Raw genomic sequence first — 14,916 nt, 5'->3', positions numbered from 1 at the left:
TGGTGTAGGGCCTCCCATGAATATTCCAATCTTCTTGATCAGATCATCATTCTTTTCCACTAATACTTCGATTTCCTCTTCATAATCTTCACGTGTAGCCTTGATTTCTTCCTCTAGTTCCTTGATTCTTGTCCTCACCTTCTTCAGATCTATCATGTCGGCGCACATCTAGTTCTCCTGACGTTGAATGCGTTGGTTTAACTCCTGGATAAAAGCTGCAATTGATCTATCCTTCCTGGTGCTGATCATCTCCCAGTGCTCATCTCGGCGCCCACAAATCTGGTAGATAGTATCCTTGAGATCATTGCGGTAAACTTCTCCAATACGTCCCATGGGGATGTGAGCTGCCATGCTCTTTCCTAGACTCCAAGTTGGTGCATCAAAAGAAAACTCTATGGTCTCAGTGACTGGCATGAACGTCTTCCTGGAACTTGAACTTGAATCATCCAGCGCTCTTCTTCAGCTAAAGTGGCATTGTACGTTCCGGTGAAGCTTGGTACTCCTATGTTCAGGTATCTCGTGATTTCCTTCAAGTGACATCTGAAGGGTGTATCTTCATCCGGTTGCGTGAACTTGTTCCTTGCATCCGCCATCCTAAAAGAGTAGAAAAAATGAGAGGCCAGAAGGAGAAGAGTAAGTAGTGATCTAGGGCTTTAGCTTAGTGGTCGTGTACTACAGTCAGCGTGTGCTCTGATACCATCTTGTAGCGACCAGACCTCAAATGGTCCAATATCTGTGCTCCGGTGTCATCCCTGGATCAGTAATGCTGACACCACACAGTACTTGAAGGATTTATAACAGAGTAGCAATCACACACCTATTACATCAAGTGTCTCAAAAGAGAACTTATTACAATAAATATGGCTTAATGCCATCTAATAACGATAACAGCGGAAGTCTTGGAAGATAAGTGAGTCCATCAACTCCAACGGCATCACTGAGTATAGAACCACGACCTAAAGGCACCTTAATCGTCGTCTAAAAAGTCTGCAACATTAACGTTGCATCCCGAAACGGGTCAGCACATGGAATATGTGTTGGAAATATGCCCTAGAGGCAATAATAAAATGGTTATTATTATATTTCCTTGTTCATGATAATTGTCTATTGTTCATGCTATAATTGTGTTATCTGGAAATCGTAATACATGTGTGAATACATAGACCACAATACGTCCCTAGTGAGCCTCTAGTTGACTAGCTCATTGATCAAGAGATAGTCATGGTTTCCTGACTATGGACATTAGATGTCATTGATAACGGGATCACATCATTAGGAGAATGATGTGATGGACAAGACCCAATCCTAAGCATAGCTCAAAGATCGTGTAGTTTGTTTGCTAGAGCTTTTCCTAATGTCAAGTATCATTTCCTTAGACCATGAGATTGTGCAACTCCCGGATACCGTAGGAGTGCTTTGGGTGTGCGAAACGTCACAACGTAACTGGGTGACTATAAAGGTGCACTACGAGTATCTCCGAAAGTGTCTGTTGGGTTGGCACGAATCGAGACTGGGATTTGTCACTCCGTATGACGGAGAGGTATCTCTGGGCCCACTCGGTAATGCATCATCATAATGAGCTCAATGTGACCAAGTGGTTGATCACGTGATCATGAATTACGGTACGAGTAAAGTGACTTGCCGGTAACGAGATTGAACGAGGTATTGGGATACCGATGATCGAGTCTCGGGGAAGTAACGTACCGATTGACAAAGGGAATTGTATACGGGATTGATTGAATCCTCGACATTGTGGTTCATCCGATGAGATCATCGAGGAGCATGTGGGAGCCAACATGGGTATCCAGATCCTGCTGTTGGTTATTGACCGGAGAATCGTCTCGGTCATGTCTGCGTGTCTCTCCCGAACCCGTAGGGTCTACACACTTAAGGTTCGGTAACACTAGGGTTTTTGAGATATTAGTATATGGTAACCCGAAAGTCGTTCGGAGTCCCGGATGAGATCCTGGACATCACGAGGAGTTCCGAAATGGTCCGGAGGTGAAGATTTATATATAGGAAGTCAAGTTTCGGCCATCGGGAAAGTTCCAGGGGTAATATGTATTGTACCGGGACCACCGGAAGGGTCTCGGGGGTCCACCGGGTGGGGCCACCTATCCCGGAGGGCCCCATGGGCTGAAGTGGGACGGGAACCAGCCCCTAGTGGGCTGGTGCGCCCCTCTTGGGCCTCCCCGTGCGCCTAGGGTTGGAAACCCTAGGGGTGGGGGGCGCCCCACATGGCTTGGGGGGCAAGCCACCCCCTTGGCCGCTGCCCCCCTTGGAGATCCCATCTCCTAGGGGTGCCCCCTAGGGGTCCTATATATAGTGGGGGGAGGGAGGGCAGCTGCACCTTAGCCCCTGGAGCCTCCCTCTCCCTCCCGTGACACCTCTCCCTTTCACTGAGCTTGGCGAAGCCCTACCGAGATCACCGTTGCTTCCACCACCACGGCGTCGTGTTGCTGGATCTCCATCAACCTCTCCTTCCCCCTTGCTGGATCATGTTGGAGGAGACGTCTTCCCAACCGTACGTGTGTTGAACGCGGAGGTGCCATCCATTCGGCGCTAGGTCATCAGTGATTTGGATCACGACGTGTACGACTCCATCAACCCCGTTCTCTTGAATGCTTCCGCTCGCGATCTACAAGGGTACGTAGATGCACTCCCCTCTCCCTCGTTGCTAGATGACTCCATAGATTGATCTTGGTGATGCATAGAAAATTTTAAAATTCTGCTACGTTCCCCAATAGTGGCATCATGAGCTAGGTCTATGCGTAGTTTCTATGCATGAGTAGAACACAAAGCAGTTGTGGGCATCGATATTGTCAATTTACTTGCCGTTACTGGTCTTATCTTGATTCGGCGGCATCGCGGGATGAAGCGGCCCGGACCGACCTTACATGTACGCTTACGTGAGACTGGTTCCACCGACTGACATGCACTAGTTGCATAAGGTGGCTAGCGGGTGTCTGTCTCTTCCACTTTAGTCGGATCAGATTCGATGAGAAGGGTCCTTATGAAGGGTAAATAGAAATTGGCATATCACGTTGTGGTTTTGGCGTAGGTAAGAAATGTTCTTGCTAGAAACCTATAGCAGCCACGTACAAACTTGCAACAACAATTAGAGGACGTCTAACTTGTTTTTGCAGCATGTGCCATGTGATGTGATATGGCCAAAAGGACGTGATGAATGATATATGTGATGTATGAGATTGATCATGTTCTTATAATAGGAATCACGACTTGCATGTCGATGAGTATGACAACCGGCAGGAGCCACAGGAGTTGTCTTAATTTATTTATGACCTGCGTGTCAACTTAAATGTCATGTAATTACTTTACTTTATTGCTAAAGCGTTAGCCATAGTAGTAGAAGTAATAGATGACGAGACAACTTCAAGAAGACACTATGATGGAGATCATGATGATGGAGATCATGGTGTCATGCCGGTGACAACGATGATCATGGAGCCCCGAAGATGGAGATCAAAAGGAGCAAATGATATTGGCCATATCATGTCACTATTTGATTGCATGTGATGTTCATCATGTTTTACATCTTATTTGCTTAGAACAACAGTAGCTTAAATAAGATGATCCCTCGTAATAATTTCAAGAAACTGTCCCCCCTAACTGTGCACCGTTGCGAAGGTTTGTTGTTTCGAAGCACCGCGTGATGATCGGGTGTGATAGATTATAACATTCGAATACAACGGGTGTAAGCCAGATTTACACATGCAATACACTTAGGTTGACTTGACGAGCCTAGCATGTACAGACATGGCCTCGGAACACGAAAGACCGAAAGGTCGAGCATGAGTCGTATAGAAGATACGATCAACATGAAGATGTTCACCGATGTTGACTAGTCTGTCTCACGTGATGATCGGACACGGCCGAGTTGACTCGGATCATGTTTCACTTAGATGACTAGAGGGATGTCTATCTGAGTGGGAGTTCATTGAATAATTTGATTAGATGAACTTAATTATCATGAACTTAGTCTAAAATCTTTACAATATGTCTTGTAGATCAAATGACCCACATTGCCCTCAACTTCAACGCGTTCCTAGAGAAAAGCAAGCTGAAAGATGATGGCAGCAACTATACAGACTGGGTCCGGAACCTGAGGATCATCCTCATAGCTGCCAAGAAAGATTATGTCCTAGAAGCACCGCTAGGTGACACACCCATCCCAAAGAACCAAGACGTTATGAACGCTTGGCAGTCACGTGCTAATGATTACTCCCTCGTTCAGTGCGGCATGCTTTACAGCTTAGAACCGGGGCTCCAAAAGCGTTTTGAGCAACACGGAGCATATGAGATGTTCGAAGAGCTGAAAATGGTTTTCCAAGCTCATGCCCAGGTCGAGAGATATGAAGTCTCCGACAAGTTCTTCAGTTGTAAGATGGAGGAAAATAGTTTTGTCAGTAAGAACATACTCAAAATGTCTGGGTTGCATAACTGCTTGACTCAGCTGGGAGTTAATCTCCCGGATGACGCGGTCATTGACAGAATCCTTCAGTCGCTTCCACCGAGCTACAAGAGCTTTGTGATGAACTTCAATATGCAGGGGATGGAAAAGACCATTCCTGAGGTATATTCAATGCTGAAATCAGCGGAGGTGGAAATCAAAAAGGAACATCAAGTGTTGATGGTGAATAAAACCACTAAGTTCAAGAAAGGCAAGGGTAAAAAGAACTTCAAGAAGGACGACAAGGGATTTGCCGCGCCCGGTAAGCAAGCTGCCGGGAAGAAGTAAAAGAATGGACCCAAGCCTGAGACTGAGTGTTTTTATTGCAAGGGAAGTGGGCACTGGAAGCGGAACTGCCCCAAATACTTAGCGGACAAGAATGCCGGCAACACTAAAGTTATATGTGATATACATGTAATTGATGTGTACCTTACCAGTACTCGTAGTAGCTCATGGGTATTTGATACTGGTGCGGTTGCTCACATTTGTAACTCAAAGCAGGAGCTGCGGAATAAGCGGAGACTGGCGAAGGACGAGGTGACGATGCGCGTCGGGAATGGTTCCATGGTCGATGTGATCGCCGTCGGCACGCTGCCTCTACATTTACCTACGGGATTAGTTTTAAACCTCAATAATTGTTATTTAATGCCAGCTTTGAGCATGAGCATTGTATCAGGATCTCATTTAATTCGAGATGGCTACTCATTTAAATCCGAGAATAATGGTTGTTCTATTTATATGAGAGATATGTTTTATGTTCATGCCCCACTGGTGAATGGTTTATTCTTAATGAATCTCGAGCCTAATGTTACACATATTCATAGTGTGAATACCAAAAGATGTAAGGTTGATAATGATAGTCCCACATACTTGTGGCACTGCTGCCTTGTTCACATAGGTGTCAAACGCATGAAGAAGCTCCATGCAGATGGACTTTTGGAGTCTCTTGATTACGAATCATTTGACACATCCGAACCATGCCTCATGGGTAAAATGACCAAGACTCCATTCTCAGGAACAATGGAGCGAGCAACCAACTTATTGGAAATCATACATACTGATGTGTGCGGTCCAATGAGCGTTGAGGCTCGCGGTGGCTATCGTTATGTTCTCACCCTCACTGATGACTTGAGTAGATATGGGTATGTCTACTTAATGAAACACAAGTCTGAGACCTTTAAAAAGTTCAAGGAACTTCAGAGTGAGGTTGAGAATCAACGTGACTGAAAAATCAAGTTCTTGCGATCAGATCGTGGGAGAGAATACTTGAGTCAAGAATTTGGCACACACTTAAGGAAATGCGGAATAGGTTCACAACTCACGCCGCCTGGAACACCTCAGCGTAATGGTGTGTCCGAACGTCGTAATCGCACTTTATTGGATATGGTGCGATCTATGATGTCTCTTACCGATCTACCGCTATCATTTTGGGGCTATGCTTTAGAGACTGCCGCATTCACTTTGAATAGGGCTCCGTCGAAATCCATTGAGACGACACCGTATGAATTATGGTTTGGGAAGAAACCTAAGCTGTCGTTTGTAAAAGTTTGGGGATGCGATGCTTATGTCAAGAAACTTCAACCTGAAAAGCTCGAACGCAAGTCGGAAAAATGCGTCTTCATAGGATACCCTAAAGAAACTATTGGGTATACCTTCTACCTCAGATCCGAAGGCAAGATCTTTGTTGCCAAGAATGGATCCTTTCTAGAGAAAGAGTTTCTCTCGAAAGAAGTAAGTTGGAGGAAAGTAGAACTTGATGAAGTGTTACCTCTTGAACTGGAAAGTGGCGCAACTCAGGAAAATGTTCCTGAGGTGCCTGCACCGACTAGAGAGGAAGTTATTGATGATGATCATGAAACTTCAGATCAAGTTCCTACAGAACTTCGTAGGTCCACAAGGACACGTTCCGCACCAGAGTGGTACGGCAACCCTATCTTGGAAATCATGTTGTTAGACAATGGTGAACCTTCGAACTATGAGGAAGCGATGGCGGGCCCAGATTCCGACAAATGGCTGGAAGCCATGACATCCGAGATAGGATCCATGTATGAAAACGAAGTATGGACTTTGACTAACTTTCTCGATGATCGGCGAGCCATAGAAAATAAATGGATCTTTAAGAAGAAGACAGACGCGGATGGTAATGTAACCATCTATAAAGCTCGGCTTGTCGCTAAGGGTTATCGACAAGTTCAAGGGGTTGACTATGATGAGACTTTCTCACCCGTAGTGAAGCTGAAGTCCGTCCGAATCATGTTAGCAATTGTCGCATTCTATGATTATGAGATATGGCAAATGGATGTCAAAATGGAATTCCTTAATGGTTTCCTTAAGGAAGAATTGTATATGATGCAGCCGGATGGTTTTGTCGATCCTAAGAATGCTGACAAGGTGTGCAAGCTACAACGCTCGATTTATGGGCTGGTGCAAGCATCTCGGAGTTGGAACATTCATTTTGATGAGATGATCAAAGCGTTTGGGTTTACGCAGACTTATGGAGAAGCCTGCATTTACAAGAAAGTGAGTGGGAGCTCTGTAGCATTTCTCATATTGTATGTGGATGACATACTGTTAATGGGAAATGATATAGAATTCATGGAAAGCATAAAGGCCTACTTGAACAAGTGTTTTTCGATGAAGGATCTTGGAGAAGCTGCTTACATATTAGGCATCAAGATCTATAGAGATAGATCGAGACGCCTCATTGGTCTTTCACAGAGTACGTACCTTGACAGGATATTGAAGAAGTTCAATATGGATCAGTCAAAGAAGGGGTTCTTGCCTGTATTGCAAGGTACGAGATTGAGCACGGCTCAATTCCCGACCATGGCAGAAGATAGAGAAAAGATGAGTGTCGTCCCCTATGCCCCAGCCATAGGGTCTATCATGTATGTTATGCTGTGTACCAGACCTGATGTAAACCTTGCCGTAAGTTTGGTAGGAAGGTACCAAAGTAATCCCGGCATGGAACACTGGACAGTGGTCAAGAATATCCTGAAGTACCTGAAGAGGACTAAGGATATGTTTCTCATTTATGGAGGTGAAGAAGAGCTCGTCGTAAAGGGTTACGTCGATGCTAGCTTCGATACAGATTTGGATGACTCTAAGTCACAAACCGGATACGTGTACATTTTGAATGGTGGGGCAGTAAGCTGGTGCAGTTGCAAGCAAAGTGTTGTGGCGGGATCTACATGTGAAGCGGAGTACATGGCAGCCTCGGAGGCAGCACAAGAAGCAATCTGGGTGAAGGAGTTCATTACCGACCTAGGAGTCATTCCCAATGCATCGGGCCCGATGACTCTCTTCTATGACAACAATGGGGCTATTGCCCTTGCAAAGGAGCCCAGGTTTCACAGGAAGACCAGGCATATCAAGCGCCGCTTCAACTCCATTCGTGAAAGTGTTCAAAATGGAGACATAGATATTTGTAAAGTACATACGGACCTGAATGTGGCAGATCCATTGACTAAACCTCTCCCTAGAGCAAAACATGATCAACACCAGGACTCTATGGGTGTTCGATTCATCACAATGTAACTAGGCTATTGACTCTAGTGCAAGTGGGAGACTGTTGGAAATATGCCCTAGAGGCAATAATAAAATGGTTATTATTATATTTCCTTGTTCATGATAATTGTCTATTGTTCATGCTATAATTGTGTTATCCGGAAATCGTAATACATGTGTGAATACATAGACCACAACACGTCCCTAGTGAGCCTCTAGTTGACTAGCTCGTTGATCAAAAGATAGTCATGGTTTCCTGACTATGGACATTAGATGTCATTGATAACGGGATCACATCATTAGGAGAATGATGTGATGGACAAGACCCAATCCTAAGCATAGCTCAAAGATCGTGTAGTTCGTTTGCTAGAGCTTTTCCGAATGTCAAGTATCATTTCCTTAGACCATGAGATTGTGCAACTCCCGGATAGCGTAGGAGTGCTTTGGGTGTGCGAAACGTCACAACGTAACTGGGTGACTATAAAGGTGCACTACGGGTATCTCCGAAAGTGTCTGTTGGGTTGGCACGAATCGAGACTGGGATTTGTCACTTCGTATGACGGAGAGGTATCTCTGGGCCCACTCGGTAATGCATCATCATAATGAGCTCAATGTGACCAAGTGGTTGATCACGGGATCATGCATTACGGTACGAGTAAAGTGACTTGCCGGTAACGAGATTGAATGAGGTATTGGGATACCGACGATCGAGTCTCGGGCAATTAACGTACCGATTGACAAAGGGAATTGTATACGAGATTGATTGAATCCTCGACATCATGGTTCATCCGATGAGATCTTCGAGGAGAATGTGGGAGCCAACATGGGTATCCAGATCCCGCTGTTGGTTATTGACCGGAGAGTCGTCTCGGTTACGTCTGCGTGTCTCTCCCGAACCCGTAGGGTCTACACACGTAAGGTTCGGTAACGCTAGGGTTGTTGAGATATTAGTATATGGTAACCCGAATGTCGTTCTTAGTCCCGGATGAGATCCCGTACATCAGGAGGAGTTCTGGAATGGTCCGGAGGTGAAGATTTATATACAGGAAGTCAAGTTTCGGCCATCGGGAAAGTTTCGGGGGTAATCGGTATTGTACCGGGACCACCAGAAGGGTCTCAGGGGTCCACCGGGTGGGGCCACCTATCCCGGAGGGCCCCATGGGCTGAAGTGGGAGGGGAACCAGCCCCTAGTGGGCTGGTGCGCCCCCCTTGGGCCTCCCCCTGCGCCTAGGCTTGGAAACCCTAGGGGTGGGGGCGCCCCACTTGGCTTGGGGGGGGCAAGCCACCCCCCTTGGACGCCGCCCCCCTTGGAGATCCCATCTCCTAGGGCCGGCGCCCCCCTAGGGGTCCTATATATAGTGGGGGGAGGGAGGGCAGCCGCACCTTAGCCCCTGGCGCCTCCCTCTCCCTCCCGTGACACCTCTCCCTCTCGCTGAGCTTGGCGAAGCCCTGCCGAGATCACCGTTGCTTCCACCACCACGCCGTCGTGCTGCTAGATCTCCATCAACCTCTCCTTTCCCCTTGCCGGATCAAGTTGGAGGAGACGTCTTCCCAACCGTATGTGTGTTGAACGCGGAGGTGCCGTCCGTTCGGCGCTAGGTCATCGGTGATTTGGATCACGACGTGTACGACTCCATCAACCCCGTTCTCTTGAACGCTTTTGCTCGCGATCTACAAGGGTATGTAGATGCACTCCCCTCTCCCTCGTTGCTAGATGACTCCATAGATTGATCTTGGTGATGTGTAGAAAATTTTAAAATTCTGCTACGTTCCCCAACAATATGCTGGCAATGTAACACATAGAGAGTAATGGAATGAAATAAGCTATTCTATATGCATATATGGCTGGTGGAAAGCTCTATGGTTACAGTTTTGCGTAAAGCCAATTTATCCCTACGGCAAAGGAATAAATTTTATTTAACTATCATGGTAGTTGTTAAACATTGAGAATGGTTGACAGCATTCTCAATCCCAATTAAGCATCATCATTAAAAACCCAACAAAATTAATTAGAGTAACATGATGAGATTCACATGATAATCCAGGTACTAGATACTCAAGATGTCCATAACCGGGGACACGGCTAACCACGATTAGCTTATACACTCTGCAGAGGTTTGCGCACTTTTCCCCACAAGACCCAATCTCCTCCGTTGGATTTCTCGCACTACATGGTGTTTGAGAAACGGATGACCGAGACATAGTCTTTCAGAAGCGCTAGCACCTTACGAACGGGTAGACCGTACCAACCTACATCCCCTACATCTGCTAGTCTACCACTGTAAGAGTTCGCACGACTTAGTCAACTATGCTAGAGCCCATAGTAGCTTGTGGCTGCACACGGAAGTTTCTAGCATGAATAATCTCATGATCCCTTTGAGCCTGGGTGGCGGTCCAAAAGAAAACAGGCAATCGCTGGAATACCCAGGTGCCTCAATCCACCCAGATGTGTGTTTAGGTTGCCACCTTAAATAAACCATTAATTAACAATCTCACATCTGTCATGGTCTCATGGATACACTCACCCAACCCACGTCTACTAGCATAGCATAGCAATAATAAGCAAACGTAGAAGTAACTCCCAAAGGTTTGATAATAAACAGGTAATAGGTTCTACCTCAACTACTTGCCAAACCCACAATTTAATTAGATCCTAATCATGCAATGTGTGAGGATTGATCTAATGCAATAAAACTGGGTAGTAGGAAGTATGATCAAAGTGTTACTTGCCTTGCTGATGATCCGTGAAACCTAGCGACTCGAAGTAGCAAGCGGCGCACTCCGGATACTCTATCGCAAACAAACAAGCATACAATAAGTACTCAACTAATGCACAGGTAAAACTCAAATATGAGATCTAACCAGAAGGTTCAACTTAAGAACTCCGGTTGACAAAAGAAATCAAAACGAACGAAGCAACAAAGACAAACGGCAAAAGAAACAAGCTTCGTTTACTATTCTAGATCTAGGGCAATTTTTAATGTGGCAAAAACTTGTTTGAGTTGGCTAAACGGAAAGAGGGTTTCGAGACGAAACTCCAGGCTCTTGAATCGCCAGATTCCGATAAACGAGCGAAAAGTTAAACTAGAACGAACATCGGATCAGAGATCGCGATCAGCAAAACCGCGGATTTAATCCGAGAAAAAGAAAAATGACGAACGGTTAACAAAAGAACATTCGTTTATAGAAACTAAACGAAAAACACGTTCGTTAAAACGAACAGACGAGCGGGCGCTCTCTAAATAAATAAACCAGAGAAAACTGATCTATTTAAAAAAAATGAAAACTAGGGTTTAAAAAAAAACCGGATCGGTTTTTTCAGAAAACCGGGCGGCGGGGCGGCTACCTCGGCTCGGTCCGGCGGGGCTCCGGCGGGTCGACGGTGATGCAGGGCGGCGGCGGCGTGCGGCGGCGTGCGGCGGCTGGCGGCGGGGATACGGGGCGGCGGCGGCGGCTCCGGCTCCAGGGGGGCCCCGTGGTGGCTATTTAAAGGAGGGGGGTGGCTGCCTTGGGGAGGGGGTCGGCGGCACAAGGCGGCTCCGGCTCGGACTCCTCCTCGAGTCCGGCGGGGAAGGCGGCGGCGGCGGCTGGGCCCTTGGCCCAGTCGGGCGCGGGGGTTTTTTTTAAACAATTTCGCTGCGCCTAAAAAATTCTAGAAAAAATAAATAAAAATCTAAAAATGCCAAAACAAATTTTATCTGTCTAAATAAAATATTTAGAACATGATGAACATTTTTTTGGCTCTAAATGCAATTTTCGAAAACGTGCAATTTTTCCTAAATTCAAATAAAATAGCAAATAAAACCAAAATAAAACCTTATTTGATTTTTTTATTAAATCCTCAATATTTCTTTATTTTTGGGAAAGTCATTTTATTACCTCTCTCATATTTTGATAATAGAAATAATTGAAGATAAAATAATTAAAATCAAATGATCCTATTTTTTCAAAATTTGAGAACACTCAAATATGAAAATAACGAAATCCCCAACTCTCTCCGATGGTCCTTGAGTTGCGTAGAATTTCTAGGATCCACCAAAAGCAATGAAATATGATATGCAATGATGATCTATTGTATAACATTCCAAATTGAAAATTTGGGACGTTACAGCTGCTGCAAGATCACGCTCATCATCTAACAGGTCCAGCGAGTCCTGACGTGTTGTCTCATTATCTGCTTCAATATAAGCTGCTACATGAGGCGAGTCATGACGTATGTCACTAGGAAGAACTGCCTCCGCTCCATAAACCATGGAGAAAGGTGTGTAACCCGTGGATCTGTTGGGTGTGGTGTTGATGCTCAATAACAAAGAAGGTAGCTCCTCAACCCAACAACTCGGTGTCCGTTTTAAAGGAACCATAAGCCGGGGTTTAATACCTCTAAAAATTTCTTGATTTGCCCTCTCCGCTTGACCATTAGATTGGGGGTGAGCCACTGATGCTATATCAAGCCGGATGTGCTCACGTTGGCAAAATTCCTCCATCTCTCCCTTTGACATATTAGTACCCTTATCAGTTATAATACTATGTGGAAAGCCAAACCGGAAAATCACCTTTTTGATGAACTGGACTGCCGTGGCCGCATCACACTTACTGACTAGCTCTGCTTCCAACCATTTGGTGAACTTGTCAACTGCCACTAATAAGTTGGTCTTCTTATCTTTGGATCGCTTGAAGGGTCCCACCATATCAAGCCCCCAAGTTGCGAACGGCCAAGTTATTGGAATCATCCTCAAATCCTGAGCCGGAATATGACCACGGCGTGCAAATTTTTGACAACCGTCACATTGTTTAACCAAATCCTCCGCATCAAGGTGAGCCGTTAACCAATAGAAACCGTGACGAAAATCCTTAGCCACCAAAGACTTTAAACCGGCGTGGTGAACACAATACCCTTCATGGATCTCTCGCAAAATCTCACAACCCTCCTGAGGAGAAACACAATGCTGAATTGCTCCTCTGACACTATAACGATGTAACTCCCCGTTGATTATGGTCATGGACTTGGAACGCCGGATTACCTACCGGGCCAAGGTCTCATCTTCTAGTAACTCGCCTCGGTTCATGTAAGCTAGGTATGGGATTGTCCAATCCGGAATGATATGAAAAGCTGCCACCAATTGAGCCTCCGGATCAGGGACAGCCAACTCCTCCTCTGTTGGTACTTTGACCGACGGATTATGCAGTACGTCTAGAAATACATTTGGTGGGACCGGTTTACGCTGAGAACCAAGGCGGCTTAAAGCATCCGCTGCTTCGTTCTTTCACCGGTCTATATGGTCCACCTGATAACCCTTGAAGTGACCAGCTACTATGTCCACCTCTCGTCTATATGCAGCCATGAGTGGGTCTTTAGAATCCCAAGTGCCAGACACTTGCTGAGCCACTGGATCCGAGTTCCCGAAGCACTTAACCCGGCTTAAGTTCATCTCCTTAGCCATCCGAAGACCGTGGAGTAAGGCCTCATACTCAGCTGCATTGTTAGTACAGGGGAACATTAAGCGGAGAACATAACAAAACTTGTCACCTCATGGGGAAGTTAGTATGACTCCAGCCCCTAAACCCTCCAACTGTCTGGACCCATCAAAGTGAATAGTCCAGTATGTGTTATCTGGTTATTCCTCTGGTGCCTGCAGCTCTGTCCAATCATTGATGAAATCCACGAGTGCTTGAGATTTAATGGTTGTGCGAGGTGTGTATTTGAGCCCGTGAGGTCCAAGCTCAATATCCCACTTAGCAATCCGGCCGGTCGCTTCTCTGTTTTGAATGATATCTCCCAGAGGGGCTGAACTAACCAATGTGATAGGATGACCCTGAAAATAATGTTTGAGCTTCTGGAATGCCAAAAATACTCCATACACCAGCTTCTGGCAATGTGGATATCGCTGCTTTGATTCAATGAGCACCTCACTGATGTAATAAACCGGCCATTGAACCGGATATTCCTTTCCAGCCTCCTTGCGCTCTACCACAACAGGCATGCTAAAAGATCGGGCATTAGCAGCCACATAGAGAAATAACGGCTCTTTATTGATCGGAGCTGCAAGCACAGTCGGTTCAGCTAACTGCCTCTTCAGATCCTCAAATGCTTTATTAGCTGCCTCGCTCCAGACAAAATTGTCTGTTTTCCTCAGCATCTGGTATAAAGGGATATCCTTGTCCCCAAGACGACTGATAAACCGTCTCAAAGCCGCAATCCAGCCGGCCAAACGTTGAACATCATTGATACACGCCGGTTTAGCCAAAGATGTAATTGCTGAGATCTTTTCCGGGTTAGCCTCAATGCCTCTGTTTGACACCAGAAAACCCAAAAGTTTGCCTGTCGGGACACCAAAGACACACTTTTCCGGATTGAGCATCATTTTGTAAACCCGGAGGTTATCAAAGGTTTCTCTCAAATCATCCATCAAAGTTTCTTCCTTCCTGGATTTTATCACAATATCATCTACATATGCATGAACGTTGCGCCCAATCGGCTTATGAAGACAATTCCGAACACAGCGTTGATATGTCGCCAGAGCACTCTTGAGCCCGAAAGGCATGGAGACGTAGTAGAAGGCTCCAAAAGGAGTTATAAAAGCTATTTTCTCCTGGTCCTTGGTTTACTACCGGTAGACCGCCTGTCAAGTTTCGTATCATTTGGACTTTGTTTGATACTCCAACGGTTAACCGAGGGACAGAAAAGGCCTCGTGTGTGTTGCAGCCCAACACCCCTCCAATTTGGCCCAAAACCCACCTAAACCTGGTCCATCACCTAGAGCGTTCGATCACGATCGCGTGGCCGAAAACCGCACCTCATTTGGACTCTCCTAGCTTCCTCTATGCCTATATATACCTCCTCCCATTCCAAATCTCGGATCCCCTCTTCAAACCGTAAAAAAATTCTGTCTCCGCCACCGCCGGACGTGTCCGGACGGAGCCGGACAACGTCCGACCCA

This window comes from Triticum urartu, chromosome 2, assembly GCF_003073215.2.
Source record: "Triticum urartu cultivar G1812 chromosome 2, Tu2.1, whole genome shotgun sequence".
Lineage (NCBI taxonomy): Eukaryota > Viridiplantae > Streptophyta > Magnoliopsida > Poales > Poaceae > Triticum > Triticum urartu.
The sequence above is the reverse complement of the archived record's forward strand: the minus strand, read 5'-3'. Positions refer to the sequence as shown.